At 44.4% G+C, this 16,010-nt stretch overlaps 1 long non-coding RNA gene across 1 annotated transcript in view; it reads right to left on the bottom strand.

The window, feature by feature from the left end:
• The window catches only part of LOC122541659, a 32,211-nt gene extending 19,260 nt beyond the window's left edge, over window positions 1-12,951 (bottom strand). Inside the window, exons 1-2 of the long non-coding RNA XR_006309641.1 lie at window positions 12,882-12,951; window positions 11,378-11,499 (exon numbers count right to left, since the gene is read on the bottom strand). This is a non-coding gene — a long non-coding RNA (uncharacterized LOC122541659). The remainder of the gene's footprint in view (window positions 1-11,377; window positions 11,500-12,881) is intronic.
• Between the last annotated feature and the right edge of the window lie 3,059 nt (window positions 12,952-16,010).

Genomic DNA, 16,010 nt, shown 5'->3' with positions numbered 1-16,010 from the left:
CTCAGGTACCCTGGTGCTGTAATCAACAGCGGTACCCACTTAACCACCTTTCCGCTCTTTTAATCTGCTGTCAAACACATCCGAGGATACACATCCCCCATTGCTGTTATCAGTTTGAAAACCTCCGAGGATGAAGAATGCTCTTCCCACATTATAAATCTCTGTAAAACATTTACCAGGGGAACTGAGACAGCAGCTGCAATAAGTGAGGTTTTATTCAGATGGGACTGTGACAAGTTTAAATCCCCACCTGATCTGCTGCTCAAAGTCACCTCCATTTCCCCGGTCAGTTTCCCAAGTTTCAGGAAACTCATGTTGCTCCAGAAATATTTGGGTTGACTGTGAGAGACATCAATCAGAGAGTCCACCCACTCTGCCCATTGTCTCCTCTTCCTCTTTCAGAGCTGGTTCACTTCCTATAGGGACTGAAAACCAAGTGAGGAGATGGTGAGTGAAGGAGCAGCTTTTATACAAATTGTATCCCATAATATCCACACCAATCTTCAGGCAGTCTAACTATCCTGTGGGCAGTCAGGGGTGGAAATGTCCCTTATGCTGTGTGAGAAGATCCAGCTGAGAGAGCTGTTTACTCGGTGCTTTGTGCTGAACTGTGTGACTGGAGCTGTGTGTTAGATATTGAGTGTGTTTATTGGAAGCATTTCCCTCTGATTTCCAGGCTGAGTTCTGTTAATGGCTCATTCCTGAATATGAGAAGGTGAGGTGTCATTATCTGGGAGGTGCAGAATGTCTGAGGATTCTTACTGATTTCCTTTTGTTGAGTTCTGTGTTTGCTTTGGGAGCTGGTTATTATCCTATGGATTGCGAATGATAGGTTCTGTTGCTGTGTTGGGATTGGATATTGCCTGTCTTTTCAAATCCCTCCAAGACCTCTCACCATCCCTTCTTGGGAATATTCTCAGAAGAAAAGGAACTGTTCTATTTATGTAGATCTGTTCACAGCCATCAGAAGTCCAAATAAAGTACAATAAAGTACTTTTCCAGTGAACTCTGACAATGTAGGAAACATGACAGCTGATGTGAGTAGAGCAAGATTCCACAAACAACAGCCTAATGGTGACCAGATATTCTGGGTTTTTTTAAGGGCTATTTTCTGAGGGATTATTATTATCTGTGTAAAGACTAGAATCTTTCAAAACTGATTGGAAATCCCAGTGGCCAACACAAATTAATCACACTAGGAGAAAGTGAGGACTGCAAATGCTGGAGATCAGAGCTGAAAAATGTGTTGCTGGAATCTTCCTGAAGAAGGGCTTATGCCCGAAACGTCGATTCTCCTGCTCCTTGGATGCTGCCTGACCTGCTGCGCTTTTCCAGCAACACATTTTTCAGCACAAATTAATCACTTGCAAGATTCCAAGACTTAGTCAAACTAATCCGCAGAACGGAATTTGGCTGAAGAGTACCAAGTTGGCAACTAATACGTTGGACGACAGAAACAAAAATCCCCCTTCAAATTTTTAACATGGCCAAACACTCCCCACCACGTTTGTACTTCGCATCTTGCTCATTGCAGAATCACAGTTTTTGCAGACACTCATCCAACATCAGCCACAGATTCAGGTGATTACTTCTCCTTGTTTCACTTTTTGTGACTGGCAAAAGCCGTTTCTATGAATTTCTTGAGAAGTTCTGAACTAACTGCCAACAGTAATTCCTTCTGTGGCTTCACATGGACAAATCTTCCAAAGTATTTAGATTGTCCCACGATATGTCGCTTCAACCAGAGACAGTATTACTTCCCATATTCTGCCTGGCAGCCCACAGAAAGGACACTTTCTCCTCTCTGCTAACCACACTGGCTGCAGTCCTTGGTCTCTCTCGCTCTCTCTTCCTTTGCCTCATTCTATTTGTTGATGCTGCCTGACCTGCTGCGCTTTTCCAGCAACACATTTCCATCTCATTCTATTTGTCACAAATCTCGGAGTCAGCAAGTCTGTCTAGTCCGCTCCTTTGTTTCAAAGTGTACTTTACATTCACTTAACGAGTCTGTACTTATTAATGTGCTTCAGAAATCACCTTGGCCTTTTGCTGGGCAGAACTTTCTTGGTTTCCAGATACTCTCTTTTCTTTAAGTCACAGAAAGTTTAAAATGTGAGCTTAAAACCTTAGCATTCACAACATCCTCCTGCTTTGACCCTGGAGATTTGGAGTGGTCTGGAGGTGGGTTCTCCCAGTGCCTCAGGAATAGACTGGGTTTGATCACCCACTTGATACATTTGTCTGAAGACACTTTAACACTACGTTTTGCTTTATGTGCTGGCCTCCATCATGGTGTGAGTGGCTGGTTGTACACAATTTTCAACAAGGTGTGGTAGGATGACAGAGCATTGCTCTGATCTGTTGTTTGTAGGGATGTTGTATTGTTTATTACCTGTTACTGTTGGTGTTTCATCTGCATGTAGTCTTCTGTATTGTATCCACTCGGCTCAAACCTGGACTCCAGAATGTCCTTTGTACTGCTCGTGCCATGTCTGTCTAATGGTTTGATGGTAATCCTGGAATGAAGGCTGTGCTGGGCTGTGAAATTGTGGTGGAATACAATCCTGCTGCTGCTGATGGCTCACTGCATCCCACAGACACCCAATTTTGGGAAATGTCCTGTGTCTACTTCCTTGGTGATGATCAACATCTCCATTTCAAGTGTGAGATAGATATATTTTTGTTAAGCAATAGTATTGAAGGATGTGGACCAAAGGCAGGTATATAGAGTTCGGCCACAGATCAAACATTTCTCATGATCTCACTGAGAAATGAAACTGGCATGAGGGGCTGAATGGCTTACTCCTATTCCAATGGTGAAGTACTCATCATCAGCTAGAATAGGAGGAGTGATTGTTCTCCTTGAACTTGTGTGACCTGAGTCAATTTCATGGAGTCAGTTTTGATGACTTCCCAATCTTCCATTGCAATGAAAGAGGGCTGGTGACAGAGGAGTCTGGGATGTTTCCAAATTGGTAGTTCAATAATGTGAGTTCAGAGGAAAGTTGAATGGGGTCCAGGGTGTTCTAGCTCGATGGATAGAGAACTGGTTGAGCAACACGAAACAGAGAGTAGTAGTGAAAGGGAGCATCTCAAAATGGAGACCTGTGACCTGTGGTGTCCAGTGGGATCAGTGCTGGGACCATTGTTGTTTGTGATATACTAAATTTGGAGGAAGGTGTAGATTGCCTCATTAGCAAGTTTGCAGATGACACTAAGATCAGTGGAATAGCAGATAGTGAAGGGGACGGTCAGAGAATACAGCAGAATATAGATAGATTGGAGAGTTGGGCAGAGAATTGGCAGATGGAGTTCAATCCGGGCAAATACGAGGTGATGTATTTTCGAAGATGCAATTCCAGAGCGAATAATATAGTAATTGGAAAAGTCCTGGGGAAAATTGATGTACAGAGGTCCATTGTTCCTTGAAGGTGGCAATGCAGGTCAGTAAAGTGGTCAAGAAGGCATACAGAATGCTTTCCTTCATCGGACGGGGTATTGAGTATAAGAGTTGGCAGGTCATGTCACAATTGTATAGGACTTTGGTTCGGCCACATTTGGAAAACTGCGTACAGTTCTGGTCGCCACGTTACCAAAAGGATGTGGATATTTTGGCAATGGTGTAGAGGAGGTTCACTCGGATGTTGCCCAGGAGGGAGGGTGTTAGCTATGAGGAGAGGTTGAGTAGATTAGGATTAGTTTCATTGGAAAGAAGAAGACTGAGGGGGGACCTGATTGAGGCCTACAAAATCATGGGAGGTGTAGACAGGATGGATAGCAAGAAACTTTTTTCCAGAGTGGAGGACTCAATTACTAGAGGTTAAGAGTTCAAAGTAAGAGGGGAAAAGTTTAGGGGAGATACATGTGGAAAGCTCTGAGTGCCTGGAATGCGTTGCCAGCGGAGGTGGTAGGGGCAGGAACAGAATGTTGCCAGGGTTGGAGGATTTGAGCTATAGGGAGAACTGGAATAGACTGGGGCTGTTTTCCCTGGAGCGTCGGAGGCTGAGGGGTGACCTTATCGAGGTTTATAAAATCATGAGGGGCACAGATAAGATAAATAGGCAAAGTCTTTTCCCTGGGGTTGGGGAGTCCAGAACTAGAGGACTTAGGTTTAGGTTGAGAGGAGAAAGATATAAAAGAGACCTAAGGGGCAACTTTTTCACTCAGAGGGTGGTATGTGTATGGAATAAGCTGCCAGAGGAAGTGGTGCAGGCTGGTACAATTACAACATTAAAAAGGCATCTGGATGGATATATGAAAAGGAAGGGTTTGGAGGGATATGGGCCGGGTGCTGGCAAGTGGGACTAGATTGGGTTGGGATATCTGGTCGGCATGGATGGGTTGGACCGAAGGGTCTGTTTCCATGTTGTACATTTCTATGACTCTGTGTATCTCGACAGATACATGAATGGACAGGGAGCAAAGGAATACAGGTCCTGAGAAAATAGACGGCAGGTTTAGAGGGGATCTGGATCGGCGCAGGCTTGGATGGCCGAAAGGCCTGTTTCTGCACTGTAATGTTCTTTGTTCATTGTTCTTGTTCATTTTACGCTGTCTTTCCATCGGAGATGGCAACCGGGTGGAGGAAAGAACGTAGCTACATTGTCTGCTCCGAGCCACGTTTTAGTTCAGAGAATGGGTAAAGGTCCAGTGAGGAGAAAGAAAGGGCTTTTATCTGAACCTACCTGGACATACATACATACATACACACACGCACTGCAGATAGGTCATGACCATCACCCAGAGAACACCTGCACAACTGTCAGAAGGCATCCATTCCCTTCACAGCATTGTTCAACATAGAGAAGGTCTGAAACTGAAACCATCATTTCAAAATAATCGGGTCAGGGAAACATTGACATCTCATCCGTTCTGACACTGGTCAGTGTGTGGAACCTTCCATCAGAACCAGCCTTTCTGAAGGTTGAACTGTGGGTGATCAGTCAGGGCAAGGCTGGGAAGAAGTGTGAGTGGTTCTAAGTGTGGTGAGAACTTCAATCATTCATCAAGTCTCATGAACCACTGACTCATGCCTACGGGGTAGAGGCTGTTCAAATATGAGGTATGTGAGGAGGGCCCCACAGACATATCAGATCTCCAAATACACAAAGTACATCTGATGTTCCACCTGCAACACAGAGAAGCATGGAACTGAAATGCTTTGCATGTGAGGTCTGCGACCGAGCCTTCAGGCGATCGTCAGTGCTCATGAAACACCGACAGATTAACACTTGTCAGAAACCATTCATGTGTCAGAGCTGCAGCAAGAGCTTTCCAGAACCCTCAGCTTTGCTGAAACACTGGGATGCCCAAAGTGGGGAAAAGCCATCCAGATACAAGGTTTGTGTCAAGTCATTCTCTGAATCGTCATCATACCAACGCGTTCACACCTGGGAGAATCCATTCAAGTGTGAGGTGTGTGATAAATCATTCTATTGGTTATTGAATCTCCACAAACACCAATGGGTTCACACGGGGGAGAAACCATTCAAATGCAAGGTGTGTGAGAAATCCTTCTCACAGTCATCGACTCTCTGCAAACACCAAAGCATTCACACTGGAGGGAAACCATTCATGTGCGAAGTTTGTGCCAAGTCATTCTCACAGTTAACAAACCTCCGTGTCCACCAACACATTCACCCAGAAAGCGTTCACCTAATCCACAGTTTACACATGACCTCAGTGTCATTTTCCATGCAGCAGTGGGTTTGCAAATTACTCTCAATCTGTTGAATTCACCTGTCCTTGAACGCTGCCAAAACAAAACTCATATATGTTACCCTATCTATTCAAGTAGAGAGTTTCCCAGACCTCAAAATCCAATTCTCTCAAAAGATCGCCATTGACGAAGAGATCCAGCACTCGATCAGCTGTGTCAGTTCAGCCTCCTACAAACAACACCAGTGAGGGTTTCACTGCAGCAGTTTGAACTGCAGAGAGTCAAGAGGGTGATTCCCCACCAGCTGAAGTGTGGGTGGATGGAGAAGGCCAAGAAATGCACAGGAAAAACGAGAATAAAAGTAATCTTGGAAGCAATAGTCTGGAGCTGAAAAATGTGTTGCTGGAAAAGCTCAGCAGGTCAAGCTCAAGCCCTTCTTCCTGAAGAAGGGTTTATGCCCGAAACGTCGATTCTCCTGCTCCTTGGATGCTGCCTGACCTGCTGCGCTTTTCCAGCAACACATTTTTCAGCTCTGATCTCTAGCATCTGCAGTCCTCACTCTCTCCGAGCAATAGTCTGGAAGTTGGATATGACAAATTGGTTAAACCAGATTGACAACTCCAGATTCGTTTGGTAAATGGAGGGCCAAAGGGCAGAGGTTGAGAATTGGATCGCACTGTTCAACTCAACTGGGGGAAGAGGGCCTTTTTTGGAAAGGAATCTGATTGGTCTCTGGGCCCATGTGATCGCTGGATCTCTGTAACCAGAGGTGGGTTGGTTTGATGGAAACAAGCTCCATCCTGTGTCACTGAAGTTCAACGTCATCTCTGACTATCAGAATTGGGAGCCAGACTAAAGCACAGAGATTTTAAAGAAGCTTCTGTCTGTAATGTTCTAAGAGAGAGTTTCCCCAATGATAGATAAAAATATATGTATATATGTGCATGTGTCTATGTGTGTTAGTGAAGTGAGCCAGCTCTCAGGAGTTAGGTAAGGGGGAGAATTGGATCCTGCTTTAGTTGATGATGTGAATTACAGATAGAACCTGTTCAGTTGCTCGGTGTTTGACTAAAAACATGGAGAATGTTTGTACTTTCCTGTCTGGATGTAATTTTTGAATGCTTTGTTATTTTAGTCAAAGCTGGATATTGTGTTGTTGTCTCCTGTTCTTTCAGTCTTCTCTATGGATTCTTTACCCATAATAAATCAAATTTTTGTCACCATTCAAACCAATTTGAGCACCTGGTGTCTTCCTAGTCAGTGTTCCTACAACATGAATCTATTGGTCAATGTCACTTTGCTAGGTACTTTCCAACTCACAGGGAGAAAAATGTTTCTCTAAGATAGAAAGAAAGATTTCTATTTTCATATCTCCCTTCAGAGAATCATGTCATGCTAGGAACTGAGCATCTTTTCCATGCAAAACAGCATAAGCAGCAAGTGATAGACAAAGTTAAGCAATCCTCAAACCAACAGGTCAGACCTAAGTTCAGCAGTCCTGCCACATTCCCGTGTTTGGGAATGGATTAAACAAATAAACAACTCACTGGAGGAGGAGAAGGCTCCATGCATTTCCTCAGCCTCCATGATGGTCGAGCCCATCACATCAGTTGTAAACATCTGCAACCAGAAATGTCACTCTTGACATCCTCAGCATAATAGATTCCAGTGTTCAGCCAATTTGATGGACACATGCGAGGTATTGCATTTTGATTAAAAAGACAAGGACAGGAATTATACAGTTAAAGGTAGAATCCTGCAAGGGGGCATAGCTTTAAATTAAGGGGGGGTAGGTATAGGACAGATGTTAGGGGTAGGTTCTTTACTCAGCGAGTCGTGAGTTCATGGACTGCCCTGTCAGTAGCAGTGGTGGACTCTCCCTCATTATGGGCATTTAAGCGGGCATTGGATAGGCATATGGAGGATAGTGGGCTAGTGTAGGTTAGGTGGGCTTGGATCGGCGCAACATCGAGGGCCGAAGGGCCTGTACTGCGCTGTATTCTTCTATGTTCTATGTTGTATGTTCTATAATGTTATTGAACAAGGAGACCTTGGGCTTCAGGTACATAATTCTTTTGAAAGTTGCATCACAGGGTGGTTACGAAGGCATTTAATACACTTACCTTCATTGTTTGGACTATTGCGTATAGGAGTTGGGATGTCATGTTGAGTTTGTACAGGGCATTGCTGAGGCTACTTTTGGAGTACTGTGTACAGTTCTGGTTGTCTTGTTATAGGAAGGACATTATTATATTGGAGAGGGTTCAGAAAAGATCCACCAGGGTGTTGCTGGGGCTGGAGGGATTGAGTTATGAGGATAGGCTGGATAACTTGGCATCTTTTTCACAAAAGCATAAGAGGTTAATGGTTTCTGAAGACATGATGGGGGGCTTAGATAAGGTGATGAGCTAAGGTATTCACACTAGCATGGGGGAGTTCAAAACTAAGGGGCATATTTTTAAGGTGAGAGGAGAAATATTTAAAAGGGACCTGAGCGGCAACTTTTTCACACAGAGGGTGATTTGTATTTGGAATGAACTGCCAGAGAAAGTAGTTATTTGCAGGTACAGTTACAACATTTAAAAGACAGGTAAACAAACAGGAAAGGTTTAACAAGATATGAGCCAAGCACAGGTGAGTCAAGTTTACTTTGGGAAAAATAGTAGGCATGGACAAGTTGAACCAAAGGGCTGCTTCCGTGCTGTATGACTGAAAAGGCCATGGGCCCTGTTAATATTAAGGCAGTAGCACTGAAGATCTGTGCTCCACAAGAAGCCAAAACCCTAGTCAAGATTTTTCAGTACTTCCATGTATGCAGCTAAGTGATCAAATATGCATGTATATCCTCTCCTCAGAAAGGGAGGAATCCAACCTGGCCATTTACCATCCATCAGTCTACTTGGAAGAAGTTATTGACATTATTATCATTCGGCACTATCACAGCTCCAACCTGTTTACTGACAGTCAGTTTCAGTTTTGCCAGCTTTTACTCAGCTCCTGACCTCATTAAAACCTGATGGACAAAAGAGCTGAACTCCAGATGGGAGGATAGAGGGAGCATTGAACAGGAGGGAGGATAGAGGCAGCATTGAATGGGAGGATAGAGGCAGCATTCCGTATCAAGACAGCATTGGACAGAATGCAGGGTTGGAAGATCATAAACAAAACGGAAGTCAGTGGGAATCAGGGAAAGCTCTCCAGTGATCACAGTCACATCTAGCACGAGGGAAAATGGTTGTTGGGAGGTCAGTCGTCTCCCTGAAAGTGGCCACACGAGTAGACAGGGTGATAAAGAAGGCATATGGCATGCTGCCTTCATTGGTCGGGTAATTAAATACAGGAGTCAGATTGTCATGTTGCAGTTGTATAAGACTTTGGTAAAGTTACAGTATTGCATTCAATTCTAGTTACCACATTACAGGAAGGATGTGGAGGCTTTGGAGAGGGAGCAGAAGAGGTTCATCAGGATGCTGCCTGGATTAGAAGGTATGATCGAGAAGGAGAGGTTGAAAACACTTGGGTTGTTTTCTCTTGAGTGGCAGAGGCTATGGGGAGACTTGATCGAAGTCTATAAAATTATGAGATGTAAAGATAGGGTTGACAGTCAGAATCTTTTTCCCAGAGTTGAAATGTCTTAACAGTAGGGAGCATGCATTTGAGGTGAGAGGAGGAAAATTCAAAGGAGACCTGAGGGTTAAGTTTATATACAGGAGTCTGCACAGACTCCAAGGGGTGTTGGTGGAGGCAGATAAAATAGGGGCATTTAAGGAACTTTCAGTTAAGCACATGAATATGCAAGGAGTGAAGGGAAATGGACTAAGGGCAGACAGAGTGGATTAGTTTCATTGGCGTCATGTCCAGCACAATAAAATGGACTAAAGGGCCCATTCCTACGCTGTACAGTTCTATGTTCTATCTCAGCTCTCTGACATCCCTGCAGGAGGTTCAGAGCGAAGTGTCCTTGGTCCAACCACTCCAACTGCTTTATCAATAACTTTCCTCCATCATAAGGTCAGAAGTGGGGGATTTACACCAATGTTTCCACAATATTCAGCACGTGGGAAATCATGTCTCACAAACTTGATTTAGTTTTTTGAAGAAGTCACAAAGAGGATTGATGAGGGAAGAACGGTGGATGTGATCTATATGGACTTCAGTAAGGCGTTCGACAAGATTCCCCATGGAAGACTGGTTAGCAAGCATGGAATACAGGGAGAACTAGCCATTTGGATACAGAACTGTCTCAAAGGTAGAGGGTGGTGGTAGAGAGTTTTTCAGACAGGAGGCCAGTGACTAGTGGAGTGCCACAAGGTTCGGTGCAGGATCCATTACCTTTCATTAGTTATATAAACGATTTGGATGTGAGCATAAGAGATATAGTTAATAAGTTTGCAGATGATACCAAAATTGGAAGTGTAGTGGACAGCGAAGAAGGTTACCTCAGATTACAACGGGATCTTGATCAGATATGCCAATGGGCTGAGAAGTGGCAGATGGAGTTTATTTTAGATAAAATGCTGCATTTTGGGAAAGCAAGTCTTAGCAGAACTTATACACTTAATGATAAGGTCCTGGGGAGTGTTGCTGAACAAAGAGACCTTGGAGTGCAGGTTCATAGCTCCTCACATACAAATGATCCTTTGCAGTACTAATTACTGACACACAAAAAGCATAACCCAAGCCTGTCAGCCTAATTCCTGGAATTGATCCAATCGGATTGTATTTGAGAAAAAAGGGCCGGCCCTCAAAAAAGCATCAAATTTGGCACTGGTTACATTGACACAAAGGGTTAAGTTACACTCACCAAGCACCCCCCCTTCCCCAAAATCCCCAAAATGATTTAATGGATAAGGCACTGGCCTCCTAAAACAGAGACTGTGAGATCAAGTTGAGAATGTGGTGCTGGAAAAGCGCAGCAGGTCAGGCAGCATCCGAGGAGCAGGAGAGTCGATATTTCGGGCAAAAGCCCTTCATCAAGAATGAGGCTGTGAGCTGAGGGTGTGGTGAGATAAATGGGAGGGGGGGCTGGGGGGAGGGTAGCTGAGAGAGCAATAGGTAAGTGGAGATCGGGGTAATGACGATATGTCAGAGAGGAGGGTGGATCGGATAAATGGGAAGGAAGATGGACAGGTAGGACAGGTCATGAGGCTGATGCCCAATTGGAAGGTTGGATCCGAGATATGGATCTCCTTCCATTGTGAGGTCAAGTCCCAGCTGGGACGGAGTAAAGTTTGGCCAAGAAACAAATGTCTGAACTCTCTTGACCTTGTCACATTCTGTGATTATGAGGGAACTTACTGATGAACTGATCAAACAATCTGGGCAGTTGCCATTCAGCTTCTTCTCACTCTGCTACTTGCTTTCCAGTGGCACTGGCCAATGTTAGGGAATAGGCAACTTACCTGAATTCCTGCTGTTGTATCCCATTCTCTCACTGTGGGTAAGCTTTCCTGATTTGATGTGACATGCTATTGTCCTTCAAGCTAGAGCTACACAGGAATGTATTAAAATATGATTATTTTGAAATTCTGGGACTCAGGATCAAATCTGCCATTCAATATGATCACTGATTGATTATTCAACTCAGTTTCCCTTTCTTGCGCTCTCCCAATATCCTTTGATCTCTCTAGACCGAAGAACAAAATTAATTCTTTTTTGAAAACATTCGCTAGTTTTAGCTTCAACCTCACCCTGTCACAGAGAATTCCAGACGCTCACCATTCTTTGAGTGAAGAACCGTCTCCTCCTGTCAGTCCGAAAGAGCCTGCTGTGTATCCTAAGACTGTGACCTGTGGCACTGGACTCCTGGGACATCCTTTCTAATTATGGTCTGTCTAGTCCTGTCAGAATGGTACAGTTTTATAGAATTATAGAGCTTTGAGATCCTCCCTTATTCTTCTAAACCTGATGAATATAGTCCTAAATGATCCAGTCTGTCTTCATTGTTTTTAAAAGGATTTTAAAAGACGGGCAATATCCACATCCCCACACACAGAGAGATTTGATCATTTCAGTTCACACGATAAGACCCAGCTCCAAACACGCACACAGAACTCAACAATTGCAAATGTGTAAGAATCCTTAGACAGTCTGCACCTCCCAGATAATGACACCTCACCTTCTCATGTTCAGGAATAAGCCAGCAACAAAACTCAGAAGGGAAATGCTTCCAGTCAACACACTCAATCACCAACACATTGCTGCAGTCACACAGTTCAGCACAAAGTATCAAGTAAAGAGCTCTCTCAGCTGGATCTTCTCACATAGCATAAGCTGTGGAGGCCAGTAAAATTGCCACATTTTAAAAGGCATCTGGATGGGTACATGAATAGGAAGGATTATGGGGAATATGTGCCAAATGCTGGCAAATGGGACTAGATTAATTTAGGATATCTAGTCGACATGGGCGAGTTTGGATGAAGGGTCTGTTTCTGTGCTTTGTGACTCTATGACTCGAGACAGGGCCCTGAGAAGTCTTGAAGGGATTTGAAAAGGCACGAAACATCTAGATCCCAACACAGAGAATGACCATTCCCAGTCTACAGTATAATAACAGCTCTCTCAGCTGGATCTTCTCACACAGCATAAGGGACATTTCCACCCCTGATTGCCCACAGGATAGTCAGGAAAATCGACGTTTCGGGCAAAAGCCCTTCCTCAGGAATAGAGGCTCTATTCCTGATGAAGGGCTTTTGCCCTAAAAGTCGATTTTACTGCTCCTCGGATGCTGCCTGACCTGCTGTGCTTTTCCAGCACCACTCTAATCTAGACTCTGGTTTCCAGCATGTGCAGTCCTTGTTTTTACCACAAGATAGTCAGACTGCCTGAAGATTGGTGTGGATAAAATGGGATATAATTTGTATAAAAGCTGTTCATTCACTCACCATCTCCTCACTTGATTTTCAGTCCCTATAGGAAGTGAATCAGTTCCCCGAGTAAATGTTTGACAAAGATTTCTAATGTGGGGATAGCATTTTTCAGAGACTTTCAAGCTGACAACATCAGTGTGGGATGTGTACTCTCAAAGGTCTTTGATAATAGATCAGAAGTGGAAGACCGACAGCGTCCATGGTAGCGGTAACATGCTGGTGAAACCCTCTAAAAATGAAAAATACTATTCCCACACTAGCAAGCTGAGAAACATTTACCACGGGGACTGAGACAGCAGCTGCAATAAGTGAGGTTTTATTCAGATGGGACAGTGACAAGTTTAAATCCCCACCTGATCTGCTGCTCAAAGTCACCTCCATTTCCCAGTCAGTTTCCCAAGTTTCAGGAAACTCATGTTGCCCCAGAAATATTTGTATTGACTGTGAGAGACGTCAATCAGAGAGCCCACCCACTCTGCACATTGTCTCCTCGTCCTCTTCCAGAGCTGGTTCACTTCCTATAGGGACTGAAAACCAAGTGAGGAGATGGTGAGTGAAGGAGCAGCTTTAAAGTTTTCCTTTCTTTTTATTTAAATTCCAGTTTTTTCCCCTCTTTCCCATGGCTAATTGTGCTTTTTGTTTTCTCCTTTATCCCCCACGGTTATCTGTTGTTTATTAGATTAGATTACTTACAGTGTGGAAGCAGGCCCTTCGGCCCAGCAAGTCCATACCGTCCCGCCAAAGCGCAACCCACACGTTCTCCCAAAACCTAACACAATGGGCAATTCACCTGCACAGTCAGGTGAGGCGGGAATTGAACCCAGGGCTAACCACCGTGCCACCCACCGTTTATGTATTGTATTGTGAGAGAAAAAAATACGGTGGCACATTGGTTAGCACTGCTGCCTCACAGCACCAGAGAGACCCGGGTTCAATTCCCGCCTCAGGCGACTGACTGTGTGGAGTTTGCACGTTCTCCCCGTGTCTGCGTGGGTTTCCTCCGGGTGCTCCGGTTTCCTCCCACAGTCCAAAGATGTGCAGGTCAGGTGAATTGGCCATGCTAAATTGCCCGTAGTGTTAGGTTAGGGGTATGGGTGGGTTTCGCTTCGGCGGGGCAGTGTGGACTTGTTGGACCAAAGGGCCTGTTTCCACACTGTAATCTAATCTAAAACCTTTGTGCGTAGTCTGATTTTTTTTTTCCCAGCACCAGAACAACACTCGTGTTGCCAGTGTGTAACTTAACAAGTAAAGCTCACATAGGGTAATGTTAACGGCAAGGGACAGCTTTTACACAAATTGTATCCCATAATATTCACACCAATCTTCAGGCAGTCTGACTATCTTGTGGGGGCAATCGGGTGGAAATGTCTCTTTGCTGTGTGAGAAGATCCAGCTGAGAGAGCTGTTATTATACTGTAGACTGGAAATGGTCATTCTCTGTGTTGGGATCTAGATGTTTCCTGTCTTTTCAAACCTCTTCAACACTTCTCAGGGCGCTGTCTCAAGTCATAGAGTCATACAGCACGGAAACAGACCCTTTGGTCCAACTCATCCATGTCGACTAGATATCCTAAATTAATCTAGTCCCACTTGCAAGCATTTGGCACATATTCCCATAAACCCTTCCCATTCATGTACCCATCCAGATGCCTTTTGAAATGTTGTTATTTGACTCGCCTTCACAGCTTATTCTGTAAGCTCCACAGGGAAGCAACCAAAAATCTGCATCTATATAGAAATTTTCAGGACCATCAGGTATTCCAAAATTTTTATTACAGCTATTGGAAATAGTTTTTCAAGTGTGGACATTTTTGTCATGTAGAAAATGTTGCGGTAAAAGTTCCCGGAACAGCAATGCCATGTTTCAGATGATCTTATTTGCTGTTGGTTATGTTTGAGGTATGTTTCAGATCCTATAGAAATCATAGCTTTTTGAAGAGATTAGAATTCTCAATAACAAATGAAAAGTCATTGCAGGATATCATTTCACCCAAACAAACTAAAAGCAACTTTGACTAAACAATACATTTGAACAATTAAAGCAGGAAACTTCAGAAAAGATAAACTCCTGCAATTATTAACACCAATTAATACACCCAAACTAGAGTTAGGCTTTATGCACCCTCAGTTTCAAATGTGAACAAATCCCAAGTGGAGAAATCGCCCATTTGGGATTGAAGCTTGCCTTTCCATTGATAAGATCATCAATGATGCCTTTCCACTAGTTGGGATGATGATCCTGGATTGACAGCTGTATGATTGTGGTGCAACACAGTCCTGATGATGGCTGACGGTACCTGGCTGACGTTCCGCCGAGACCATTCCTTTTGTACTTTCTCGTTAGGCCCACACCAACCCACTTTCCACACCAAACATCTTCCCTTGCTGCCACAAGACGTGTAAAACCTGTCCCCACATATCTCCTCCTCACCTTCATCCAAGGCCCCAAAGGATCTTTTCACATCCAACAGAGATTTTCCTGCACATCCAAATACCTCATGTCTATGTCCATTGCTCTCGATGTGGTCTCCTCGACATTGGGGATACAGCACACCAACTTATAGAAGGTTTCAGGGAACATATCTGGGACACCCACAGCAAACAACTCCATCACCCTGTGGCTGACCACTTCAACTCCCCCTCCCACTTCCCCAAGGGCATACAAGTCCTGGGCTACCTCCGACTCCAAATCCAAGCCACCCAACAACTGGAGGAAGAACGCCTCATCTTCCACTTGGGACCCTTCAATCACACTGCATCAACATTGACCACTGATTTCCAAATCTCCCCTCCCACCACCTCATCCTAGATCCAACCCTTCACCTCCCACTCCAACTGTCCTACCTGTCCATCTTCCTTCCCACCTATCCGGTCCACCCAGCCCTCTGACTTAGCACTATCACCCTCCACCTGTATCTACCTATTGCCTTCCCAACTACCTTCCCCCCAATCCCAACTCTCCTATTTATCTCTCAGCCCCCTTTCCTCCCCACCACATTCCTGATGAAGGGCTTATGCTCTCGTGCTACTCAGATGCGGCCTGATTTGCTTTGTTTTTCCGGTGCCACATTTGTTGCCTCCTGGACACCCAGTTTGGGATCTACCAATAGTCAATGTCCCACATGATGACGAACATGGTGAAGCAGTGATTCATGAGTTGCAAGGGAATGGTAGTTTTCCTTGAACCTGTTTGCCCTGAAGCAAATAGAGTCAATATTGTTGTGGCATTGCCATCGCAATTTGACTGCCATACTTGTAGATACATTTGTGAAAACGCATCTTCATGCATTTTCCGAAGACTTCACTTTACAGCTTTGTGTCAACCAACGCCACCTCACCACCACCACCACCACCACTGCCTGGCTTTGTGAGTGACCCTCTCTTTTTCCTATGCCTAGAATGGGGAGGTTCACTGACATTTGCATAGCGTTCAGCACCATTCACAACTCCCCACAACGATCATTTCATATCCAAATGTAGCA

This window comes from Chiloscyllium plagiosum, chromosome 37, assembly GCF_004010195.1.
Source record: "Chiloscyllium plagiosum isolate BGI_BamShark_2017 chromosome 37, ASM401019v2, whole genome shotgun sequence".
NCBI classification, from domain to species: domain Eukaryota; kingdom Metazoa; phylum Chordata; class Chondrichthyes; order Orectolobiformes; family Hemiscylliidae; genus Chiloscyllium; species Chiloscyllium plagiosum.
This window is presented reverse-complemented; position numbering and strand designations above follow the sequence as displayed.